This window comes from Bufo gargarizans, chromosome 5 (assembly GCF_014858855.1).
Source record: "Bufo gargarizans isolate SCDJY-AF-19 chromosome 5, ASM1485885v1, whole genome shotgun sequence".
Lineage (NCBI taxonomy): Eukaryota > Metazoa > Chordata > Amphibia > Anura > Bufonidae > Bufo > Bufo gargarizans.
Window position 1 is genome coordinate 97,945,248 of NC_058084.1, and position 13,697 is coordinate 97,958,944.

Below are 13,697 nucleotides of genomic sequence, written 5' to 3' on the forward strand. Positions count from 1 at the left end.
TGCACACTGATGTCATCCGTATTTTTTGCGGATCTGTATTTTGCAGGCCACAAAATAAATACGGACGTGTGCATGAGCCCTTAGGCTTATAACACACTCTCTTAGCTTGTTAGAATGTATCCATATACATAGACAGATCGCTACAACAGTCTGCGGTTAGTTGATGCCACGTGTACACATACTTTGTTAGTTATACATTCAGTCAGTCCGCAACTGATTTCGCCAACATGTTACTCATGAAGCACTGATCTGACTGCTTTCTTCGCGGCTTTTCTCCTGAGATGCGACTTCGATTGTGTCGTTCCTTGCTGCGCGTCTCTTAGCGCATGCGTACTCGTCCCGCAAGGATGCCAACAATTAGCCGAAAGTCCTTTCTTTGCCTTGGTACTGGTATGTCTCTATCCACACCGACTGTTCCGTGACTGCCACAGGTTACGTAAGAATTCCGTTATGGATTCTGTTATCATGGACCATAACTAAGGGTCCATTCACACGTCCGCATAATGGGTCTGCATCCGTTCCACAATTTTGCGGAAGGGGTGCAGACCCATTTATTTTTAATGGGGCCGCAAAAGATGCGGACAGCAAACCATGTGCTGTCTGCATCCGCACTTCCATTCCGTGGCCCGCAAAAAAAAAAAACTCTTGCTGACGTGTGAATGGACCCTTATGGTCCGTGCTAGCGGAATCTATAACTGAATTCTTAGATAATCTGAACTTTGTAAGCTGAACTTAAAACACAGGTTCACTCAACACTAGTCGCAACGTTTTAGCTTATAGCTTGAAAAGAGAATCTGTGAATGAGCTGAAAAAATTGCGACCACAGGAGTGAATAAAGTGTTTGAGAATGCAGTTTTTTTTACACACACATATACAGTGCTGCCCATAATTATTCATACCCCAGGCAATTTTGGACTTAAAGTTACTTTTATTCAACCAGCATATAATTGTTTGACGGGAAATGACATAGGTGTCTCCCAAAAGATAAAAGGACGACGAACAAGAGGCATTATTGTGGAAAAAAAACATTTCTCAGCTTTTATTTACATTTGAGCAAAAAGTGTCCAGTCCAAAATTATTTATACCCTTCTCAATAATCAATAGAAAAGCCTTTATTGGCTATTACAGCAATCAAATGTTTCCTATAATTGCAGACCAGCTTTTTGCATGTCTCCACAGGTATTTTTGCCCATTCATCTTTAGTAGGGATGAGCGAACTCGAACTGTATAGTTCGGGTTCGTACCGAATTTTGGGGTGTCCGTGACACGGACTCGAACCCGGACATTTTCGTAAAAGTCCGGGTTCGGGTTCGGGTTCGGTGTTCGTCGCTTTCTTGGCGCTTTTGTGACGCTTTCTTGGCGCTTTTTGAAAGGCTGCAAAGCAGCCAATCAACAAGCGTCATACTACTTGCCCCAAGAGGCCATCACAGCCATGCCTACTATTGGCATGGCTGTGATTGGCCAGAGCACCATGTGACCCAGCCTCTATTTAAGCTGGAGTCACATAGCGCCGCCCGTCACTCTGCTCTGATTAGCGTAGGGAGAGGTTGCGGCTGCGACAGTAGGGCGAGATTAGGCAGATTAACTCCTCCAAAGTACTTGATTATTGATCGATCTGCAGCTGTGGATCATTGAGCTGCTGATACTCAATTGCTCACTGTTTTTAGGCTGCCCAGACCGTTTGTCAGTCACATTTTTCTGGGGTGATCGGCGGCCATTTTGTGTCTTGTGGTGCGCCAGCACAAGCTGCGACCAAGTGCATTTAACCCTCAATGGTGTGGTTGTTTTTTGGCTAAAGCCTACATCAGGGTAAAGCTGTCACACCAAGTGCATTTAACCAGCAATAGTCTGTTTATTTTTTGGCCATATACTACATCAGGGGCAAGCTGCGCCTGTCACCAAGTGCATTTAACCCTCAATGGTGTGGTTGTTTTTTGGCTAAAGCCTACATCAGGGTGAAGCTGTCACACCAAGTGCATTTAACCAGCAATAGTCTGTTTATTTTTTGGCCATATACTACATCAGGGGCAAGCTGCGCCCGTCACCAAGTGCATTTAACCCTCAGTAGTGTGGTTGGTCAAGCTATCACACCAAGTGCATTTAACCAGCAATAGTCTGTTCATTTTTTGGCCATATACTAAATCAGGGGCAAGCTGCGCCCGTCACCAAGTGCATTTAACCAGCAATAGTCTGTTCATTTTTTGGCCATATACTACATCAGGGGCAAGCTGCACCCGTCACCAAGTGCATTTAACCCTCAGTAGTGTGGTTGGTCAAGCTGTGACACCAAGTGCATTTAACCAGCAATAGTCTGTTCATTTTTTGGCCATATACTACATAAGGGGCAAGCTGCGCCCGTCACCAAGTGCATTTAACCCTCAGTAGTGTGGTTGGTCAAGCTATCACACCAAGTGCATTTAACCAGCAATAGTCTGTTCATTTTTTGGCCATATACTAAATCAGGGGCAAGCTGCGCCTGTCACCAAGTGCATTTAACCAGCAATAGTCTGTTCATTTTTTGGCCACATACTACATCAGGGGCAAGCTGCGCCCGTCACCAAGTGCATTTAACCCTCAGTAGTGTGGTTGGTCAAGCTGTGACACCAAGTGCATTTAACCAGGAATAGTCTGTTCATTTTTTGGCCATATACTACATCAGGGGCAAGCTGCGCCCGTCACCAAGTGCATTTAACCCTCAGTAGTGTGGTTGGTCAAGCTGTCACACCAAGTGCATTTAACCAGCAATAGTCTGTTCATTTTTTGGCCATATACTACATCAGGGGCAAGCTGCGCCTGTCACCAAGTGCATTTAACCCTCAATGGTGTGGTTGTTTTTTGGCTAAAGCCTACATCAGGGTGAAGCTGTCACACCAAGTGCATTTAACCAGCAATAGTCTGTTCATTTTTTGGCCATATACTAAATCAGGGGCAAGCTGCGCCCGTCACCAAGTGCATTTAACCCACAGTAGTGTGGTTGGTCAAGCTATCACACCAAGTGCATTTAACCAGCAATAGTCTGTTCATTTTATGGCCATATACTAAATCAGGGGCAAGCTGCGCCCGTCACCAAGTGCATTTAACCAGCAATAGTCTGTTCATTTTTTGGCCATATACTACATCAGGGGCAAGCTGCGCCCGTCACCAAGTGCATTTAACCCTCAGTAGTGTGGTTGGTCAAGCTATCACACCAAGTGCATTTAACCAGCAATAGTCTGTTCATTTTTTGGCCATATACTAAATCAGGGGCAAGCTGCGCCCGTCACCAAGTGCATTTAACCAGCAATAGTCTGTTCATTTTTTGGCCATATACTACATCAGGGGCAAGCTGAGCACGTCACCAAGTGCATTTAACCCTCAGTAGTGTGGTTGGTCAAGCTATCACACCAAGTGCATTTAACCAGCAATAGTCTGTTCATTTTTTGGCCATATACTACATCAGGGGCAAGCTGCGCCCGTCACCAAGTGCATTTAACCCTCAGTAGTGTGGTTGGTCAAGCTGTGACACCAAGTGCATTTAACCAGCAATAGTCTGTTCATTTTTTGGACATATACTACATCAGGGGCAAGCTGCGCCCGTCACCAAGTGCATTTAACCAGCTATAGTGTGGTTATTTTTTGGCCATATCCCAGTCTAATTCTGTCACCAAATCCATACCGGTCACCCAGTGCCTAAATACTAGGCCTCAAATTTATATCCCGCTAAATCTCTCGTTACCGCTGTCCTGTTGTGGCTGGGAAAGTTATTTAGTGTCCGTCAAAGCACATTTTTTGTTCTGGGTTGAAATACAATTCCCAATTTAGCAATTTCATAATTTAGTGGTTTCTGCTATATCAGAGCTATTTGAAATCTATCCCTAAAAGGGTATATAATATTCAAGGTGCACATAGGGTCATTCAGAATAACTTCACACACACGCTACTGTGCATTTCCAAGTCCAATTCTGTTAGTAAATCCATACCGGTCACCCAGCGCCTAAATACTAGGCCTCAAATTTATATCCCGCTAAATCTCTCGTTACCGCTGTCCTGTTGTGGCTGGGAAAGTTATTTAGTGTCCGTCAAAGCACATTTTTTGTTCTGGGTTGAAATACAATTCCCAATTTAGCAATTTCATAATTTAGTGGTTTCTGCTATATCAGAGCTATTTGAAATCTATCCCTAAAGGGGTATATAATATTCAAGGTGCACATAGGGTCATTCAGAATAACTTCACACACACGCTACTGTGCATTTCCAAGTCTAATTCTGTCACTAAATCCATACCGGTCACCCAGCGCCTAAATACTAAGCCTCAAATTTATATCCCGCTAAATCTCTCGTTACCGCTGTCCTGTTGTGGCTGGGAGAGTTATTTAGTGTCCGTCAAAGCACATTTTTTGTTCTGGGTTGAAATACAATTCCCAATTTAGCAATTTCATAATTTAGTGGTTTCTGCTATATCAGAGCTATTTGAAATCTATCCCTAAAAGGGTATATAATATTCAAGGTGCACATAGGGTCATTCAGAATAACTTCACACACACGCTACTGTGCATTTCCAAGTCTAATTCTGTCACTAAATCCATACCGGTCACCCAGCGCCTAAATACTAGGCCTCAAATTTATATCCCGCTAAATCTGTCGTTACCGCTGTACTGTTGTGGCTGGGCAAGTTATTTAGTGTCCGTCAAAGCACATTTTTTGTTCAGGGTTGAAATACAATTCCCAATTTAGCAATTTCATAATTTAGTGGTTTCTGCTATATCAGAGCTATTTGAAATCTATCCCTAAAAGGGTATATAATATTCAAGGTGCACATAGGGTCATTCAGAATAACTTCACACACACGCTACTGTGCATTTCCAAGTCTAATTCTGTCACTAAATCCATACCGGTCACCCAGCGCCTAAATACTAGGCCTCAAATTTATATCCCGCTAAATCTCTCGTTACCGCTGTCCTGTTGTGGCTGGGAAAGATATTTAGTGTCCGTCAAAGCACATTTTTTGTTCTGGGTTGAAATACAATTCCCAATTTAGCAATTTCATAATTTAGTGGTTCCTGCTATATCAGAGCTATTTGAAATCTATCCCTAAAAGGGTATATAATATTCAAGGTGCACATAGGGTCATTCAGAATAACTTCACACACACGCTACTGTGCATTTCCAAGTCCAATTCTGTTAGTAAATCCATACCGGTCACCCAGCGCCTAAATACTAGGCCTCAAATTTATATCCCGCTGAATTTGAATACAATACATTGGGCCAAATAATATTTTTGTTGTTGTGGTGAACCATAACAATGAGGAAAACATCTAGTAAGGGACGCAGACGTGGACATGGTCGTGGTGATGTTAGTGGACCCTCTGGTGCTGGGAGAGGACGTGGCAGTTCTGCCACATCCACACGTCCTAGTGTACCAACTACCTCAGGTCCCAGTAGCCGCCAGAATTTACAGCGATATATGGTGGGGCCCAATGCCGTTCTAAGGATGGTAAGGCCTGAGCAGGTACAGGCATTAGTCAATTGGGTGGCCGACAGTGGATCCAGCACGTTCACATTATCTCCCACCCAGTCTTCTGCAGAAAGCGCACAGATGGCGCCTGAAAACCAACCCCATCAGTCTGTCACATCACCCCCATGCATACCAGGGAAACTGTCTCAGCCTCAAGTTATGCAGCAGTCTCTTATGCTGTTTGAAGACTCCGCTGGCAGGGTTTCCCAAGGGCATCCACCTAGCCCTTCCCCAGCGGTGAAAGACATAGAATGCACTGACGCACAACCACTTATGTTTCCTAATGATGAGGACATGGGAATACCACCTCAGCATGTCTCTGATGATGACGAAACACAGGTGCCAACTGCTGCGTCTTTCTGCAGTGTGCAGACTATACAGGAGGTCAGGGATCAAGACTGGGTGGAAGACGATGCAGGGGACGATGAGGTCCTAGACCCCACATGGAATGAAGGTCGTGCCACTGACTTTCACAGTTCGGAGGAAGAGGCAGTGGTGAGACCGAGCCAACAGCGTAGAAAAAGAGGGAGCAGTGGGCAAAAGCAGAACACCCGCCGCCAAGAGACTCCGCCTGCTACTGACCGCCGCCATCTGGGACCGAGCACCCCAAAGGCAGCTTCAAGGAGTTCCCTGGCATGGCACTTCTTCAAACAATGTGCTGACGACAAGACCCGAGTGGTTTGCACACTGTGCCATCAGAGCCTGAAGCGAGGCATTAACGTTCTGAACCTGAGCACAACCTGCATGACCAGGCACCTGCATGCAAAGCATGAACTGCAGTGGAGTAAACACCTTAAAACCAAGGAAGTCACTCAGGCTCCCCCTGCTACCTCTTCTGCTGCTACCGCCTCGGCCTCTTCTGCTGCTGCCGCCTCGGCCTCTTCCTCCGCCTCTGGAGGAACGTTGGCACCTGCCGCCCAGCAAACAGGGGATGTACCACCAACACCACCACCACCACCTCCGTCACCAAGCGTCTCAACCATGTCACACGGCAGCGTTCAGCTCTCCATCTCACAAACATTTGAGAGAAAGCGTAAATTCCCACCTAGCCACCCTCGATCCCTGGCCCTGAATGCCAGCATTTCTAAACTACTGGCCTATGAAATGCTGTCATTTAGGCTGGTGGACACAGACAGCTTCAAACAGCTCATGTCGCTTGCTGTCCCACAGTATGTTGTTCCCAGCCGCCACTACTTCTCCAAGAGAGCCGTGCCTTCCCTGCACAACCAAGTATCCGATAAAATCAAGTGTGCACTGCGCAACGCCATCTGTAGCAAGGTCCACCTAACCACAGATACGTGGACCAGTAAGCACGGCCAGGGACGCTATATCTCCCTAACTGCACACTGGGTAAATGTAGTGGCAGCTGGGCCCCAGGCGGAGAGCTGTTTGGCGCACGTCCTTCCGCCGCCAAGGATCGCAGGGCAACATTCTTTGCCTCCTGTTGCCACCTCCTCCTTCTCAGCTTCCTCCTCCTCTTCTTCCACCTGCTCATCCAGTCAGCCACACACCTTCACCACCAACTTCAGCACAGCCCGGGGTAAACGTCAGCAGGCCATTCTGAAACTCATATGTTTGGGGGACAGGCCCCACACCGCACAGGAGTTGTGGCGGGGTATAGAACAACAGACCGACGAGTGGTTGCTGCCGGTGAGCCTCAAGCCCGGCCTGGTGGTGTGTAATAATGGGCGAAATCTCGTTGCAGCTCTGGGACTAGCCAATTTGACGCACATCCCTTGCTTGGCGCATGTGCTGAATTTGGTGGTGCAGAAGTTCATACACAACTACCCCGACATGTCAGAGCTGCTGCATAAAGTGCGGGCCGTCTGTTCGCGCTTCCGGCGTTCACATCCTGCTGCTGCTCGCCTGTCTGCGCTACAGCGTAACTTCGGCCTTCCCGCTCACCGCCTCATATGCGACGTGCCCACCAGGTGGAACTCCACCTTGCACATGCTGGACAGACTGTGCGAGCAGCAGCAGGCCATAGTGGAGTTTCAGCTGCAGCACGCACGGGTCAGTCGCACTACAGAACAGCACCACTTCACCACCAATGACTGGGCCTCCATGCGAGACCTGTGTGCCCTGTTGCGCTGTTTCGAGTACTCCACCAACATGGCCAGTGGCGATGACGCCGTTATCAGCGTTACAATACCACTTCTATGTCTCCTTGAGAAAACACTTAGGGCGATGATGGAAGAGGAGGTGGCCCAGGAGGAGGAGGAGGAGGAGGAGGAAGAGGGGTCATTTTTAGCACTTTCAGGCCAGTCTCTTCGAAGTGACTCAGAGGGAGGTTTTTGGACTTATATTATTGGACTCCAGGGCACTTCCTCATTCAATCCTATTTTTATTTTCATTTTACCATTATATTGCGAGGCTACCCAAAGTTGAATGAACCTCTCCTCTGTCTGGGTGCCGGGGCCTAAATATATGCCAATGGACTGTTCCAATGTTGGGTGATGTGAAGCCTGATTCTCTGCTATGACATGCAGAATGATTCTCTGCTGACATGAAGCCAGATTGTCTGTTACGGGACCTCTCTCCTCTGCCTGGGTGCTGGGCCTAAATTTATGAAAATGGACTCTTACAGTGGTGGGTGACGTGAAGCCTGATTCTCTGCTATGATATGAAGACTGATTCTCTGCTGACATGAAGCCAGATTGTCTGTTACGGGACCTCTCTCCTCTGCCTGGGTGCTGGGCCTAAATATATGCCAATGGACTGTTGCAGTGGTGGCTGACGTGAAGCCTCATTCTCTGCTATGACATGCAGACTAATTCTCTGCTGACATGAAGTCAGATCCTCTGTTACGGGACCTCTCTCCTCTGCCTGGGTGCTGGGCCTAAACTTATGAAAATGGACTCTTACAGTGGTGGGTGACGTGAAGCCTCATTCTCTGCTATGACATGCAGACTGATTCTCTGCTGACATGAAGCCAGATTGTCTGTTACGGGACCTCTCTCCTCTGCCTGTGTGCTGGGCCTAAATATATGCCAATGGACTGTTGCAGTGGTGGCTGACGTGAATCCTCATTCTCTGCTATGACATGCAGACTAATTCTCTGCTGACATTAAGCCAGATTGTCTGTTACGGGACCTCTCTCCTCTGCCTGTGTGCTGGGCCTAAATATATGCCAATGGACTGTTGCAGTGGTGGCTGACGTGAAGCCTCATTCTCTGCTATGACATGCAGACTAATTCTCTGCTGACATGAAGCCAGATTGTCTGTTACGGGACCTCTCTCCTCTGCCTGGGTGCTGGGCCTAAACTTATGAAAATGGACTCTTACAGTGGTGGCTGACGTGAAGCCTGATTCTCTGCTATGACATGAAGACTGATTCTCTGCTGACATGAAGCCAGATCCTCTGTTACGGGATCTCTCTCCTCTGCCTGGGTGCTGGGCCTAAACTTATGAAAATGGACTGTTGCAGTGGTGGCTGACGTGAAGCCTCATTCTCTGCTATGACATGCAGACTAATTCTCTGCTGACATGAAGCCAGATTCTCTGTTACGGGACCTCTCTCCTCTGCCTGGGTTCCGGGGCCTAAATATCTGAGAATGGACTGTTCCAGTGGTGGGTGACGGGAAGCCAGATTCTCTGCTATGGGACCTCTCTCCAATTGATTTTGGTTAATTTTTATTTATTTAATTTTTATTTTAATTCATTTCCCTATCCACATTTGTTTGCAGGGGATTTACCTACATGTTGCTGCCTTTTGCAGCCCTCTAGCCCTTTCCTGGGCTGTTTTCCAGCCTTTTTAGTGCCGAAAAGTTCGGGTCCCCATTGACTTCAATGGGGTTCGGGTTCGGGACGAAGTTCGGATCGGGTTCGGATCCTGAACCCGAACATTTTCGGGAAGTTCGGCCAAACTTCTCGAACCCGAACATCCAGGTGTTCGCTCAACTCTAATCTTTAGCAATGAGCTCCAAATCTTTCAGGTTGGAGGGTCTTCTTGCCATCACCCTGATCTTTAGCTCCCTCCACAGATTCTCAATTGGATTCAAGTCTGGACTCTGGCTGGGCCACTCCAAAACGTTAATGTTGTTGTCTGCTAACCATTTCTTCACAACTTTTGCTGTGTGTTTTGTGTCTTTGTCATGCTGAAATGTCTACTGGTGCCCAAGGCCAAGTTTCTCTGCAGACTGCCTGATGTCGTCATTGAGAATCCTCATGTATTGCTCTTTTTTCATGGTGCCGTTTAATGTGATTAGGTTTTCTGGTCTATTGGCTGAAAAACATCCCCAAAGCATTAGGTTCCCACCACCATGTTTGACAGTGGGGATGGTGTTCTTTGGGTTGAAGGCTTCTCCTTTTTTTCTGCCCAATGAAGGAATTCTATTTTTGTTTCATCTGACCATAACACAGAAGACCAGAAGTTTTTTTCTTTGTCCAGATGAGCTTTTGCAAAGGCCAAGCAAGCTTTTGTGTGCCTTATCTGGAGAAGTAGCGTCCTCCTTGGTCTGCATTGTGCAGTGTCCGTTGGATTGTCTGCCTTGAGACATTGCCACCAGAAGAGCCCAGATTCACCAGGATGGCCTTGGTGGTGATCCTTGGATTCTTTTTCACCTCTCTAACTATCCTACTGGCTAGCACAGGTGTTACTTTTGGCTTTTGACCACGTCCTCTGAGATTTTCCACAGTATTTTTTGTTTAAATGTAAATAAAAGCTGAGAAATATTTTTTTTCCACAATAATGCCTCTTGTACATCGTCTTATTATCTTTTGGGAGACACCTATGTCATTTCCCATCATAAAATTACTTGCTGGTTGAATAAAAGTAACTTTAAGTCAAAATTTTCCTGGGATATGAATAATTATGGGCAGCACTGTATATATATATATATATATGTATATATAAAAGTCAAAGCAGCTGGGCAGCACTGCAAACAATAGTAGAACAAAGTAGAAAAAAAGGGGTGCCAGCGGCAGTGGCGGTGATCCTCCTGTCAAACCATAAAAGAAAAATGAAATTCCACGGCACTTCCCAAAAATAGATACGTGTTTATTTCACCAGATGCAATGTTTCGGTTCTCCCTTTGGAACCTTTTTCAAGCAGTGACAAATTCATGGTGCAAATTACATATATTTATACTACACATGTGATTATTGGATAATTAAAACAATCAAGTACAAAAATATAAAAAGTTCATGATTATAATATTGAAAATACATATAAAACAGTGTATAATATAATACATATAGGGGGCGTGGCTAACTTCCGACCGAGGAGAACCTCTCTCTCCTCTGCTCTGATATAGCCAGAGATTCCAAAATGGCGCCGATCTCACCGCACCCCACAAGCCACAAAACGCCGGAGGCAACTGATACTGCGCACGGTTGTGAGACGGAGGCGGATGCGCTACCCATATGCCGCACATACCTCAAAGAAGTCCTTTCCTCTTCCCTGGCATCTGCCCTGGAACCTCTAAGTTCAGATCTGCTTGCCATCAAACAAGACGTCCGACATATAGGACGCAGAGTAGAAACACTAGAGGAGTCGCAAACCTCAGTTATACAGCATCAGACCGCTGTTCAGCATAACCTACATGCCATTCAGTCTAATATGAACTTCCTTTACAGTGCTCTAGAGGATCAAGAGAATAGAGGGAGGCGCAATAATCTACGCTTCAGGGGTGTCCCTGAGTCAGTCGCCCCTAGCGATGTACCTAATACCATAGTGCAAATCTGCCTCTCTCTCTCCTAGGCCCAGATTCAGCACATGAAGTGCTCCTGGAAAGAGCCCACAGGGCCCTTAAGCCCAAACCAGCTTCCTCAGCCCCTCCTAGGGACATAATATGCAAATTCCTGCATTTTCCTGTGAAGGAGGCTGTCCTCCTAAAAGCTAGAGAAGCTAAAGCTGCAAACTGGGATGGGCATGAAGTTCTCATTTTCCAAGATCTGGCCCAGTCAACCCTGCGGAAGAGAAGAGCTTTAAAGCCACTGACGGACTGGCTTAGATCAAAGCAAGTCTTATATAGATGGTCCTTCCCTTTTGGCCTCTCCTTCATGTACGAGGGTCGCAGACTCAATGTTTCCTCATTCCAGGACCTGGAACACTCTTATGAACTCCTGGGGATTGATCCCTTGGACATTCAGAACTGGGACCCAGTCCAGGACCTGGATAAATTGCCTACCCTTCCTCCGCTTGAGCTTTGGGAAAAGCAGCAAACCCCTAAACCTCAAAGAGGTAGAAGAGGAACCCCCAAGGCAACACCCAGAAGGCTTACATTGGGGGACTGAAGACATCCCCTCGTCGCTGATGTCCCTTGATTAGGGATACTCTATGCTTAATTTTACAAAGTCTTTTCTACGCTGTCTTTTCTATTAAAATTTCTTGACTTCTTCCCCTCTCCACCTACCTCTCTGATGCTCACTTGCCGATCCCAACCTGGTCACCTATCTCTTAACTAGGGTGATACACATGATAGTGTCTCACCCCCCCTCCAGATTCTCTGATTCTCTGTTATCTTCACTCTCCCCTACCCCTGTTTACTTTTCCTAATTCCTTTTTCCCACACTGTCTCTTTCCTCATACTTTTCATCTCTTTGGCTCTCAATTTACAATATGGTATTGTTAAATACAATGCTTTTCTCTTACCTGGAGCTGTGTTGCTCCTCTTTGTGCGAACATCCTGTTACTCTAACTGTTATGGTACATGTTAATGTTCTATAATATAATACATATATTGTGTATACATTCATATATGAAATATCCAAAATGTGCATATAATTAAATGTACAAAATCACAGAATTCATAAGTAATCCATAATTCATTAATTACAAACAAATGTGATCTAACCCTGGTTTGTGATTAAAAACATAATTGATGTGTGTGGGGGGGGGGAAACCATACATGTCAGTATAGAAACACCATGAGACACAGCGTCTCAAGAGTATAAACGCACATATCAAAAGGACCACCTCCCACATGATCATCAAAGGTCATTCTGACATGCGCGTCCAGTGCCCTGACATCTATTCCACATGCCTCACAGATAATTTGACCGCTGAAGAAGGTGAGAAAGGTCTGTTGGGTCCGAAACGTTCAGTCGATTTTAGCTTTCTGAGTGTGATGTAACATTTGGGCAACTGGAATATAAAACCCTTGTATTAATAAACTTTTTCTGAAAATGCAAAGCTCAAAAATCTGAGTGCCTCAATTCTCATTATATGTATCGTGGCTAACCCAGCCCTTGTTGGAACCAGAAACACCTCTAGAGTACGGTTCTCCATTTTCTCTACGTTGTATTTAAATAAGAACGGGACCATTCTTAGTTCTGTGTGGTGGCGGATATGTGTGGGCTGGCATGAGGAAATTCAATTAAACATGGTTGTCACAGGTGTTGAATTCCTCCCAGATCCATGCCTCATTCATTTTTAGAAATGTGAGGTAGTCCACACTGTCGTGAGTTAGGCAAGTGCACTTATCGGTCACGACCCCCCCTGCTGCGTTGAACGTCCTTTCGGACAGGACACTCGTCAGGGGGCAAGCCAAGAGTTCCATGGCATATTGTGCCAGCTCTGGCCACAGGTCAAGCCTGCACACCCAATAGTCCAGGGGTTCCTCGCTTCTCAGAGCGTCCACATCGGCCGTTAACCCGAAGTAGTCAGACACCTGACGGTCTAGGTGTTCCCTAAGGCTAGATCCGGCGGGCAGCTGTCGATAAGTTGGCTGCAAGAATGATCTCATATCTGAAGTAACCAACACATCTTCTAACCGCACTCTGCACTCTTCTTGTAGGCACGGTAGGATTGGTACCAGCATCTGTTTCTCTGTGGGTCGAAATTCCTCTGCCAGCTCCCGCAACAGCAGAATGCTGCATCCCTCGCAGCAAGGCCTGGAAATGCTGCATTCTGATAGCCGTCTGTGATGCTGGTAACATGTCCGACATTTTGTGTTTGTACTGGTCAGTACTGGTCCTTTCCCATTATGCTTTTTATACAGGGGTCACTCTTCAAACGCTGGAGCATGAAGGCCCCTCATTTACGCTAAATTGGAAGTGGTGGAGCGCCCTGGATCCTGCTCATGGCTCAGGAGAATTTCGTCCTCGGTCTACTCCCCCCAGCCACGTCAACACCAGGGATGCCCAAAAAGTTTAATGCCTGCTCTTCTTGCTACTCCTCCTCATCCTCCCCCCAGCCACCATCCTCCTCTGACCCTTCTTAAGACTTCTGCTGACTTGTCTCAGATGGAATAGCCCCCCT